This window comes from Glossina fuscipes, unplaced genomic scaffold (genome assembly GCF_014805625.2).
Source record: "Glossina fuscipes isolate IAEA_lab_2018 unplaced genomic scaffold, Yale_Gfus_2 1, whole genome shotgun sequence".
Lineage (NCBI taxonomy): Eukaryota > Metazoa > Arthropoda > Insecta > Diptera > Glossinidae > Glossina > Glossina fuscipes.
The window spans coordinates 11,149,769-11,163,196 of NW_023998415.1; positions in this window are offsets into that span (position 1 = coordinate 11,149,769).

Sequence of the window (13,428 nt, forward strand, 5' to 3'; positions counted from 1 at the left end):
ATTTAAATATGCGCATCAGTTCCTCTGTCTGTCCGTCTATATGTCTATGTGTGTCTGTGCATTGTCTGCAGTAAGTACATTTTGGCAGAAACTTTCTAAAGTTCTTGCACGCAGTTGAGCTGTGAAAATGAATCGACTCGATTAAGCGACACGCCCGCAGTACAATGTACAATGACCACATTTTTGTTTTCAAAGCAACCAAATGATTATTTTGTTCTCTTTACTCACAAACTGTAACGATAATTATTTGGATATTTTATTAGAAACATGGTGGGTGAAGAAAACGCGAATGTCGGCGAATGCAATTTTACTATCTGTTTCAATTGAAGATGTAAATCACTGTTCGCACTGTTCGCTTCTCTGATCGAAACTAAGAGACAAAATCTAAGAAAATTTAATTTTCAATTATGTAATATTATATGATTACATGGACACGCATCATATTAAAATAGCTCTTCGAGAATTTTGTATAAAAACAACATTTGGTATAACATAAATAAAGTAATTGATAATGTCGTCCCGCTCTTCGTTTTATTAATAATATTAAAATGTCCGAAACAGTTTTCATAACACTCGGAAGCAATCTATGAAAATGTTAATAGCAATAATAATAATAATAAATTATAAAGATGTAAAAAATAAACTACTACTACTAAATGATGTGTGACAATAAAATAAAACACGGAGTATTTCTCACAAGCAAATGTTTCCTTTGATGCAATTTGATCAGCGACATCTATTAGTGAACATGATAAAGTAGGGCCATGCATCAATGTACGATCAAAACGATTAAATTCGATGATTTTCGTCTTCCTCTACATAAAATAATAGTTTTTTTTTTTCATTTAGTATTATTGAGTGATTCAAAGGCCATAACGAATGGCCTGGAGGATCAAACAAGTTCGAAGACAATGAATTGCTAGACTTATTGGACGGAAACTCAACTCAACTTCTCTCGGAACTTTCGAAAAGCTTAGCGATCGATGAATCAAATATATCGACACATGTGTACACGCGATTGGAATGATCCAAAAAAAGAAAGAAAATGGTTACCGGTCGAATTGATTGAAAAAATATCATTTTGAACCGATTGCTTGGCAGGCAAAAAACGAAGAGTTTTCCCTGGCGTATTGTGAATAGTAATGAAAATTAGATCTATTACGACAATCCTAAACGTAAAAAGGCAAAGAGTTAGCCCAATCCAGCCATCCATACGGATATCGAAACGGAATATATATGTGACCATCAAGTTTTGCTGCGCATATGGTGGGATCAGCAAGGTGGAGTGCATTAGGAGCTGCCAAAACCGAATGAAACTGTTACTGCAGATATTTAGCAACGACGACAATTGAACAAATTGGACGATGTATTGTTGCAGAAAAGGCCAGCAATAGTGCTTAACGGACGCAAAGTCATCCTCTTGCCTTGCATGGCCACGCTCGGCCATACGTTGCAAGGAGATGCATGGAGATTCTGCCGCGACCAGCGAACTCGCCAGACATCGAGCCTTCTGGTTATCACTAGTTCAAACCGATGCACAATCGTTTGGCTGGTACGCGGTCTCGAAATGCTGAAGAAGTGCGAAAATGGGTCGACGATTGCATCGTTGGCAAACCAGTATCGTTCTTTCGACATGGTATCGTCAGCTCGGCAAAAAGATGGGAAAACGTTGTAGAAAAATGGAGGAAAATGCTTTCATTAATTACATATAATATTATATGTAAAAAAATAAAATAAAATTTTAATACATTTTTCTGTGTATTAACAATGATAGGTAACTTTGCTTTGAATAAGTTAAAAGAGAAGAAGAGCAGAACGGTGGCTAAAATATGCGACAGCTTTCGGAATCCCTGTTCTCGATTTCGGATTTATCCTCTTGAAGGATAAAATTTCTATTGCTGAATTATTGATAATTCAGTGCGGCTCCCAATCTTTTTTTACGTATTTTAATTTATTATTACAATTTGTGCTGTAATTGGCAGCTTGACAGCTTGACAGCTCATAATTAAATCAAATGTTATATGAAAGACGTTTTAAGGGATGCAAGCAAACTATAGCCTTGATCTAATTGATTTTCGAATCTCTTCTTAGGATGAAATTTTGACTTTTTGTTGTGTTAAGGGAAAAGGAGTTAACAAGTGATCGGATTATTTCGTACGATTTCGCCGTATAGCCTGACAGCGATAAGAAAGAAAAAAAAGTCGAAACCAAGTTTATTCTTGTAAGCACGATTTTAAGAGACAGACGGACATGTTAAAATGTTGCTATTCAGCGGGCTATGTAAAGTTAGGAATTTAAAAAGCATTGAGAAGTACTTTACCCCGTTTAGCGTTTAATGTAAACGATTTTCTCACGGCGAAAAAGAAAAGATAAATAAATAAAAATTCTTAACATCTTTACATACATGCTGTACATGTGTGTTAACAAATATATTCATTTATTTATATTTATACACAATGGCAAGAAAATCATTTAATATTTTTAAATGAAAACTTAATCATTAGTCATTCGTTAATATTACCAGTTTTTGGTTCTCGCCGTCAATTGCTTTTTCTTACAAACAATTCAACGTTGATTAAACGTGCGTTAACTGTTTGAGAGCATCATTTATAAAGGATTATCTGCATGCATTCACATATATATAACATGTATACATATATATATATATATATATATATACATTGTGTTAATGCACTACACTCCATACACGTATATGAAATTTTTTGCTCCCCTTTTTTTTTTTTTTTTTTTTTAAATATTTGTTGGTTTTCACTACACTCATATATATAGAAGAAACACTTACGAAACTATGTACACTGCGGGATACAACAGGTTATAATCATAATACAGTTTGGTGTGTGATCACGTGCAGTTTCTTCTTCCGCGCTCTCTATTTTACACGCATTTATGAATTAGAATGTGTCAATGCGCCAATATGCATTATAAATGCGTTTTAACACAGTGGGATATCAAAGTTGGGGGAAACAAGAAACTAAGAGTCCAACTGTTTTAACCAAACCAAGAACACAATAATTACAACGGACGAAAACTTTCTTTAATGTACATATGCACAAAACAAAAAAAAAAAAAAAGAAAGAATGAGCGTAAGGAAGATAAGGTGTAAGGAGTTGAATGCTTCACCAGTGGAGTGAGGAAATGAATAATGATTTCGTTTCTCGTGTAAAATATTCTATTAATGGCAAAGCCAGTGTTTATATGAATGCATGCATGCATGTTTATGTATATATGTGGATATATATATATATATATATATATATATAGTAAAGATCATTGGCTTATGGATGCATGTAATAATAATTTCAGTTTTTAAATTGAATTAAATTTTCTTATAGCAATTTGAATATTGAACACAGGACTGACTAGTCAAGAAGATAAACAGTTGCATTCATTATAATTTCCGCACTGTCATTATTGTTATTATTATTGGATTTTTTCAATTTATTTTTGTGGTTTTTATTAAATGCTTGCGCTACTGTGTTTTCTTTATAATGTCCTGTGGCTTAGACATGCATTTACAACTAGATGCATGTTTTCACTTTAACAGCAAATCGCAGCAGCAATAGCAGAATCAAAAGTAACAAGATGAATAAAAACAACAACAACAACAATAATAATAATAATAATACCAACAACAACAACGACAATCATAATAATAATTATGATATCTGGGCAAATGTCTTCTCAAGCAGCTAATAAACTGACAAAAGCTTCTGGTTTTATAAGTACGGCCTTGAAATTTTTATGTGGGCTCATTTGGTTTACAGCATATTCACAGCAAAAAAAAAAAAAAAAAATCCTTGACTATTAATAAAAATGTATATCCAAACTGAATGGGAGTAAAGCAGAGTGACTGGTGTAATCGCATACATGTGTTTTGTCTTTTTTTTTTGTTTTTTTTTGTTTTTTATTTTCTTTGAAAAATCGATATTAATAAAAATTTTCATTAAGATTCTTATCGAATGTACCACGAGCATATATATATATATATATATATATATATATATGTATGTATGGAACGCATTCATACATCTCATGTTTGTCATTATTATGGCTGTTGTCATATAATAGATATTATTTTTGCGGTGGAAACACTATCGCATAGTCATCACAGTGTCTATAAATTGTTGTTGTTTGCAACGTATACTACTATAGTACTCTATGTCCGCGATATGATTGCCACAATACAATATTTTGCCATTATTTTGCCATTTTTCTTTATGTTTATTATTATTCTTTTTGTTTTTTTGTCTTTTTTTTGTTTTTTGTTTTTTTTATAGGCGATAGGCGATAGGCGATGTGTTCAAAGTTGCGCGAATCATCATATAAAACGACAACGACAGCAGACAGAACGTTAACATGAATAGCACTTGAAAATGTGTAACTGAAAATTAAACGTGAAGGATGAGACTGTCTCCCTAGTCAAGAGTATGATCTTCATTTATCTATATATATACATATATATATATATATATATATATACACATATAACACAGGCACACACACATATATTTTTCTCCTTAATATATACTAAAAACAATGGTGATGGTGTATTACAGTAGAACAATCGCTTATGATCAAAGTGTTGAGAGAACTTGCAATGTAGTTTAGAGCAGAAAATAAATAAATAAATAAATAAATAAATAAAATGAAAAAAAAAAAACTAATAATAATAATAATAATAACAAGGAGTGTACTTGTGTTATATGATGAAATTTAAGATGAGTTGTTAAGATCTAAAGTAAAACACAATACAAGATTGTTATAATACCATAACACTATACAGTATTATGTCTTTTTTGTAAAAATGTGTATGCCAGCGATAGTGGTTGTTGTTGTTATTGTTATTGTTGTTGTTGTTGTTGTTGCTGGAATTGAAATTGATTGCAATTATGAGGAGGTGAGAAGTGTTGGCAGCTTATAAAGCTGTTGTTAAAAGAAAAAGAACGACTACTTTCCGCCGACGCTAAAACACTAACAATATTGCGATCATGATCGTCATCATTATCATCATCAACTTCATTGTTATTATTACTTTAGCATTGCGCTGCGATGATCAACACTGATCATCTTGGCTGATTAAAGCTTCAACGCTCTAAAGGTAAGTAAGTGTTCATGTAATTGTATATATGCGAAAGCTTGAAAGTCTTAATACAGGTGTTGCTGCCACAAAATGGTTCTTTTGTCTCTTGGGGTCTGTCGTACGCGATCCGCTGTATAACCATCCTTCACTTGTAAGTTGAATAAAGGGAAATATTGCTATGCTTTCCCTGGAATATTTGTCTTGTTTCTTTTTTCTTTTTTTTTTTTTTTGTGCTTAAGCATCTTCAAAGAGAGATTTATGGTGTCAGTTTTGGGCTTAAAAATCAAATTATGTCCAATGCTAGTGATAAATGATTGTTGATCTTTTGTCAACATTAATGTCTAAAAAAAAGTAATAAAGATGATGATAACGATGGTGTTGCTGATGATGATGAACATCATTTGTCTTCATTTGTCAATTTCACTGTTTCCAATATATGTTCACCTATTTCTCCTTTTTCACAATTACCATTACATAACATTATATAAAACTACACGAAAGGTGGGTAAGCACATGCATAAACTTAATTCACTTTACTACGTTAAAACGTACATTAGGCGGCATACAAGTACAAAAATACATATTTACCATATATATACGAGATGTATATATATATATGTCTCTTGTAGGATTGTACCTGGTTAACTCATAAACCTGTCAAGTACTCAAGCATGTAATATGATAATGACAAAATTATGATCATCAAACCAATCAAAAAAAAAAAAAAAAAAAAAAAAAAAAAAATAGAGAAAAACTTTCAAGAGAAGGGTTCTACATAATAATAAAAAGCAATTCTCATAGCCTCTGACCCGTGCAATGTAAAGTGGTCGTTTGCATTGTGAAGACCCCTTTGCCTACAAATATCTTTGGTGCCATTATAGCCATTAATCAATTATATAATTTTTGGTTTCTTCCGTATAGGAAACAAGACAAAAAAACAACATGGAAAAATTTAATGAAAACTAAAAAGAATAGAAATTAGAAAAACAAAGGAGAAAGAATTACAAATATTTACAGCTGTCAGCTAAGTTAACCCCTAACTGAATCTAACATTGTACAACATGTCAGCAGACACATGCAGACATATTTCAATGATACCTCCCTTTCGGATCACTACAGCTGTGTATAACTATACACTTAAGTAGATGATCATCTTTATTTTCTTTTTTCAAAAGAAAAAAATAACAAATACATATATATACATATATATATATATATATATATTCTTTCTTTCTCGATCAAATTTTTGAATTAGTTAATCCATTACCGACTCTTCTTATTGATGACAAATGATGAATTGTATATTTCTGTTTGTTCTGAGAGAGAGAGAGACAGAGAGAGAGAGAGAGAGAGATTGAGGGAGAAACAATGCATTTTTAAAAATTAAACAATTTTGTAATGAATGAGTGAGCGCATTGTCTCATTTTTTTCGCTTAAGGGATTTTTTATACCCATCATTGGACAATGCATTAATCTTTTTCTTCTAAGCGCAAGTGAGTTCTTAAAGACACGAACGAGTAAAACGTTTCCAGTGAAGGTAACCCCGAAGGTAAAATAGTTGTACGAAGGCGACTTTATTTATCTTATGAATTCTTTATTGGGTCCTGGGCGCTAAATTCATTTCGATATATGTTATAGATCTTACTAAGAGAAATACTGTTAAATTTTTTTCCAATACATCCAGAGCTGCGTTTGTACGGGAGAGAACCGTAATGAATAAGTCGTCTTTTCAGAATTGTTTGCGAATTCAATGAAGGCTCCAGGCTTTCAGTTTCTATTGCTTATTTTAGATATCATCGCTTGGACGCCTCTAAATAGAAGTGCATGATGATCTCATATTAACTGAGACTGTATTTAGAGATATGATGAAATGTTTTACTATTTCAGGCATGGCCTTGAAAAAAGGAGAAGAAGATAAATGTAGAACTAAAAAAGAAATCTTAGATTTATTTTGATGTTTGAATATCATCAAATTCTGTAGCCCCCTTAAGCATTGACCGAAATATCAATGATTACTTAAATTTAGCCATTGCCACGCCTATTGTAACTTAAGATGCTTGCCCTAGTTTTGTAAGGAGCTCAAATATTTTTATGCGCGAAGAGATAGATAACGCAGTTGATTATGCCAATGATCGTACGTTTCATCTTAGTTTGCCGTATAGAAGACGCCAAAAGCAATTATTTTTACAAATTAGAGAGGTCATTGAACACACGTCGAATCCGGTCTTTCCATTTTCTTCCGTTCCTTATTTATCTCTTTTACGTAATAGGAAAATGAGTTAAAAAAAAGAAGCAAAAAAAAAAAAAAAAAAAACAAATAAATAAAAAAATAAGAAGAAAAAGTTCTTTACTGCCGGTAATTCTGACCTAACCGTTTCTTTACAGGATTTTAAGGATTCATTCATTACATGCCATTATTTTACTTTTACCACTTTATATTTCTAATTTATCTCAAAGTGCTAATTATATGCTTTTGTATAATATTTTCCATGGTTCAAGGTGAAATTACTGCTGCTATTGGAATCATGATGCGGCTACTGTATGATATTTAAAGCGACTTCAGTTTGTACAAATATTTATTTTTACAAGTCTTTCGATATTCGTTAGCATTATCATAAAACTGAAATTCTAAGCCGGACAGACAGACACATATAATATTTAAAATAATGAAGGTCAGGGTTTATGCATACAATGTGTATTCGCGAAGCAGTGAGAGAAAATTCGTAAAATCTTTTTTCCAAGTCGTAAAATTGACAATTAGCACTAACGAGAGCTCTAAGTAAAAGAAATAATAAAAAAATAAAATTGCAATCAAGATGTGTAGGAATATTCGTAGCGGTATCGTATCATAGAAAAGCGTCTTTAGATTTTTTCCGCCGAAAATGGGTTATTTCGGTTTTTAAAATCTTTGTAGAATCTTTTTGTGATAGAATTGAACCGTTTGAGTCCCAGACGGTATTGAAAAAACACTATCGAAGAATCCCAAGCAGCGCGATCGTGTTTTTTCGATACCGTCTGCGTTTTCTCGACATATAATCTGAACAGCGCGATCGCGCTGCTTGGGACTCAAACGGTTAATGGTTTCCTGGGTCTAGGATTAATGGAAAATGTGTTCAATATGCTGCATACCTGTCACTGATTAAAATATTTAATTGGGTGGATTCAAGATTTTAATTTTGATTTAAACGCTAATTACGGATAAATGATTATTGAGCGATTGATCGCGTACAACTTTTTTATTGAATGTTGAAAAATGTCGAAAAATTATAAATAAATTATAAAATAATTTACATCACAAGCCTCTTAGCAGTCAATTAGATAGTTCAAGATAATTGCAGCAAGAAAAAGGAGTTTCGCGTCCACGCTTCTAAGTATTTTTTTTTTTTTTTTAATAAATCGTAGAAGTGCATATATTTGAAAAGAGCTTATAGTTCGAGGGTTTACTTTCAAACTTTTTCCAACTGCGATTTAAACAAACCACATCCTTACCTATAATGACATCAAACGCACTGTACATGTAATCCATGCGCTAGGCACTGTAACTACTAGTGTTTTAGAACAAAGTGTTGCTATAATTTATTGCACGAAATTAAGTTTAAAATATTTAGCTAACCATGTGGTATGTGGGGATTATTGGGGTCATAACTTATATTGCATTCGACTTTTAGTTGATTCGAAAAAGTAAAAGTTATAGCTCAATACCTACTGCAAGCTATTATTGATGTACTTTAATTTTTTTACATCCTGTAAATATCTATGTAAGCATATCAAGTCGTGCTATACTGTTCTATACGCTTTATATTTACTGTGATTTTTAAGTAAAATTGTTTCCCTTCCCGTGACATCTGCATACATGTTTCATGTCAATATATTCCATTGCAGAATAACACGCGTTTTTGTAAACATGTACAGCCAAGTTTTTCGATTTGTACTACGTCTAATTTTGTCGAGCAAGGCAATGGCATTTGTGCAAAATTTGTGCGCGGAATGAATATTCTGCCGCGAAAACGCTGAAGACGAACATCGCTCTTGACGATAATCAAGCTCTACCGATAAAAGCCATCTCACGGCAATCAAACGTTTGATTCGCGAAAATGCTCCATCCACACATTAAAGGCATTTAATTTGGATATATAATCAAGGCATTTTATCCCTCAAATGCGTCAAGTTTCCATTCATGCCAAAAAAAAAAAGACAAACTTTTGGAAAAAAAATCCCTCACATTGACATATATGAAACAATAAGTTCGAGCTACCAGGACGTCAGAGAACACATCATAATGGGAAATGAAACTTGAATCTATGCATACGACCGAGGAAGCAATCAACTAATGGAAGGATTATAACGTGCAAAAGGTGAAGAGGGACCGAAAAACTGTACTTAAGTCGCTCAAAAATTAAAGTCATATTGACAATTTAATCCGATTATCTCGGCGGTAGGCGTTAAGAACATTTCTATTAGGCAAAACTCTTAACAAGGAGTATAATCACGAGTCGTTTGCGTAAAGTTACTCGTCTCCAAAAGCTGGAATGAGGGGCCACGATAGTGCATCCTCTCATATTGCATTAGTTTTTCCCGAGAACGTTTCGCCAAAAACTAGGCCCATATCGTCTTGCACTCACCGTATAGGCTTGGCTTGCGTGCATCTTTTGTGTGGTTAATAAAGTCAAAACCCGAATCGAACGAAGTAGTTAAAGACGTTTCGCAAACAGATTTCTCTAACTGTTTAAAGGATTGAAAAAACCTTGCACAGGGAGTATGAATAGAGGATTTTTCTTTTTATAAACAAACCTTTTTTTGATTTCAGTAGTATGCGTATTTTTTCCTGCCTTGGATATCAATTTTTTCTTGTTAGATATGTGAAGACAAACCTCCTAACAATCGCTATATAGATTCAGTTGTTTCGGAACTGTAAGACTATCAAAAGCAGTCACCAAGTTTCGATTAATATGCCTACAGGAGGCGACGAACAGAAAAACATGAATTAACCACCAACACGAGACATAAAAAAATTGGTAAAATTCTTGATGCGTTATATACCGATTAATTAAACCAGTGTACATTCATTGTGGGAGAAATTTTGTTGTTGCTCTCAGCTTCCTATAGCGATTCCACGCCAACACTGACTAGTTTGTGTACCTTAGCTCTACTTTGTAATGTAATACAAAGTGATTAACGATAGATCGTAACTTTGATGTTGTACGATACGGTATATTATCCGAATATTCTGAATCGATTTCAGTTTGCGTATGTTTTCTTGGACGGAGGCAGAACCCAATCCAGAACAAAATTTGGAGCAGAGGTGCGTTGCGGGATTAGTTATGCAGAAATATAATCACACGTATCACGTTTGTTAATTTTTTAACGAGACATGAATTGAACTAAATTGTATGCAGAACCTGCATAAACAAATAAATTTATTCGTGTTTTCTCAAAGTTTTTTTTCTTTTTATTTTATATATAATTGCGCATGTGGGAAAAATTTGTGTCCTACGTATAACATTTTATTTTTACATACAGTCTAAATTTACATTATAAACGAAAATAGTAACAACATTTTAATATATTGAACATGCGACAGAGAGTCACATCATGGTATAGTTCGTTATAAAGACAGAAGTTTAGCTTGAAATTAATCTCACGCCCGCACTGCAATTTCCTTCTTTTCGTATTGAATAGGAGTCTAAAGTCGACTTTATTCTGTAAATTGCAAAATGAAAGAAAATTTTGTGCATAAAAACCTAATCCTCTCTAAGCAAATCGAATAAATAACATAGTTCCCATTGCTTCATCATTCCCTCTCTCGCACTGAAACGGTTGCAATTAATTCTAAGCATAAGCAGTGATTACCACAACGACTTACCAGGATTAACTTTATCTTTTATTTACTGCAATAGTTATATTTCACCGTAAGTGTACGCATATTAACGGATTGCATCGTACTACGGTCAGAGGTTCCATAGAGGGTAACGCAACTAAATTATTCATATTCGTCTCTCTGTCGATTTCACTTCATCATCGTAACTACGGAACTTGGTCTGAAAGAAAAATGTTGGTCCTAAATAGTGTGTTGTCGCTCTTGCGAAGCGGTTAAATCATAAAATTTGTATAACTGTATAATTAATTAATGTATAGTTTCTATAATTGATTGTGCCTTAGTGACATCACCCCCCGCTTAACCAAATTTTTTTTAATATTTTCATAATATATTTTTTTTTTGTAATAAATAAGGGAAAAATTTCCTTATCCGCATTTCTGTAGTCCAATGCATATGGGCTTGGCGCGCATTATTTTAACTCTTTTGAGATGTAAATGCGATATATTCCTTTTATTTTTATACTTATTCGGGGAATATTTTCTTTTAATCAGTTTTCATTTAACACCATATGCCTTTTTTTTCTTTATTTTACTTACGGATTTTGTTGAAATCTCACGTTTCGATTTTAAACGTAAATTGGAAAATTACATGTTGTACAATATTGATGCTGCAACAGCCAATAATGGCAATCAGGTACTACCATAAATATATATTACCTCTCAAAGGAACAAAAAAATTAAACACTAAAAACAACAACGAAGAAAATTATATTCAGTTGTGACCGAATCTTTTCACTCCAAAAAGAGAAAAACAAAAAAAAAAAAAGTAAAGGAACTGAATTTTTATGCATTACAATAAGGAATGGGCGCGGCTAATCATTTCTATTCAAAATAAAAGTTTTTGCTGCACAGACCTGTAGGTCTAATAGGTTTAGGTTACTGCTCGATTCCTTTGGAAATTTTTAGGCGAATAAGAGAAACTCACACACATTTGGGCACACTGGCAAATGGACAAACGAACACACCGACATTTATAGAGGAATTCCAAATTTGAAACTACTCGACAATTTATATACTTTATGGGGGTTTCGGAGCTTGTTTGTGCGGGTTATATAGGTATTGAAAAAAAAAAAAAAAAATTAATATTGATACACTATAACACTTGTTAGGGGCGGTTGCGTTTAAATTTTTGTACAAAAAAATCACTTTGTGCCTTTTGTTCCTTTTGACAAACCGAATTGTTCTTGGGTTTACGTGATACCATGGGCGTCTCCCTTGACCGATTTGGCCCATTTCTAATAGCAAGCTGCGTACAAAAACTTCCAATATTTCTGTCAAATTTGAAGTTGATAAGTTCATTTTGGCGGCAAGAAGAATATTTACAACATACATTACACCAATAGATAGACGCGGTAGGCGAACATGTTTGAATCGATTCACTAGTTAATGATGATCAAGCATATATATATATTATATGTACTTTGTGGGGTCTCTTAAGGTTTGTTCTGGACGTTGCAAACGTTTTGACAAAATGAATATACTCCTCATAATTCAGTGATGGGCATAAGAAAGGTGTTAACTGTAAAGCATTTTCATATGAATTTCGATTAAGCAGAGACAACAAAAAGAATCCAATTTGGTAATGGAGTACCGAGTAGTGATAAGTGCGGTATCATTACGTTATTAATTGAAAAATTGTTTCGTCAAATATTGTACGCAGCTTAGAAAATTGCTATAATTTATGTTGTATTTTATGCACGAAATACAAAGAATTAGTTGGAATGGACTTAAAACAATTTTATAATGGTTGTTGTTGTTGTTCTCGACTTTAATTCTAACAAAACAAAAAAATCCGTTGTCCTAATCACTATGCAAGGCAGCTCTCTTTAGTTTACCTTTATACAAGCAAGGAATGGAATGAATCGAAGGTACACAAAAACAATTAGAACATAACACAAGTAATTCGTGTAAAGTTTTTAATAAATATGCAAGATGTAAGCCATATATGTGTCTTGCTTGATATGTAAGCAACAATGAGTGACTTTTTATGTGCTACAATAACGAAAAGAAATAAAGAACAAAAAGTAGTCTTAAATAAATTAAATTATTTGCATTAGACGTGTTTAGGATTTTAAATAATAAAAATAGCTACAACAGCTACAACTACGAATACAAAGGGAGTAGTATAGCCATAATGCATTAGTAGACTTGAAAGCGTCACGTTATGCGTTGCATATAAACTATTTGAATAATAACAAATATAATAATAATAATAATAATAATAATAATAATAATAATAATAACAAAAACAATAGCAACAATAATAGCATTAACAACAAGCAAATAGAAGAAACCTTTATATAAAATATATAGGAACATGCAACAAATATATAATAATAAAGAAAACCTGATTTAAATGAAAAACGAACTTTGCATGTTGAACAATTTAATGATTCAATGGCTTTAACGCAACGAAGACGTTAACAGCAATGGCAATGGCAACGGCAACG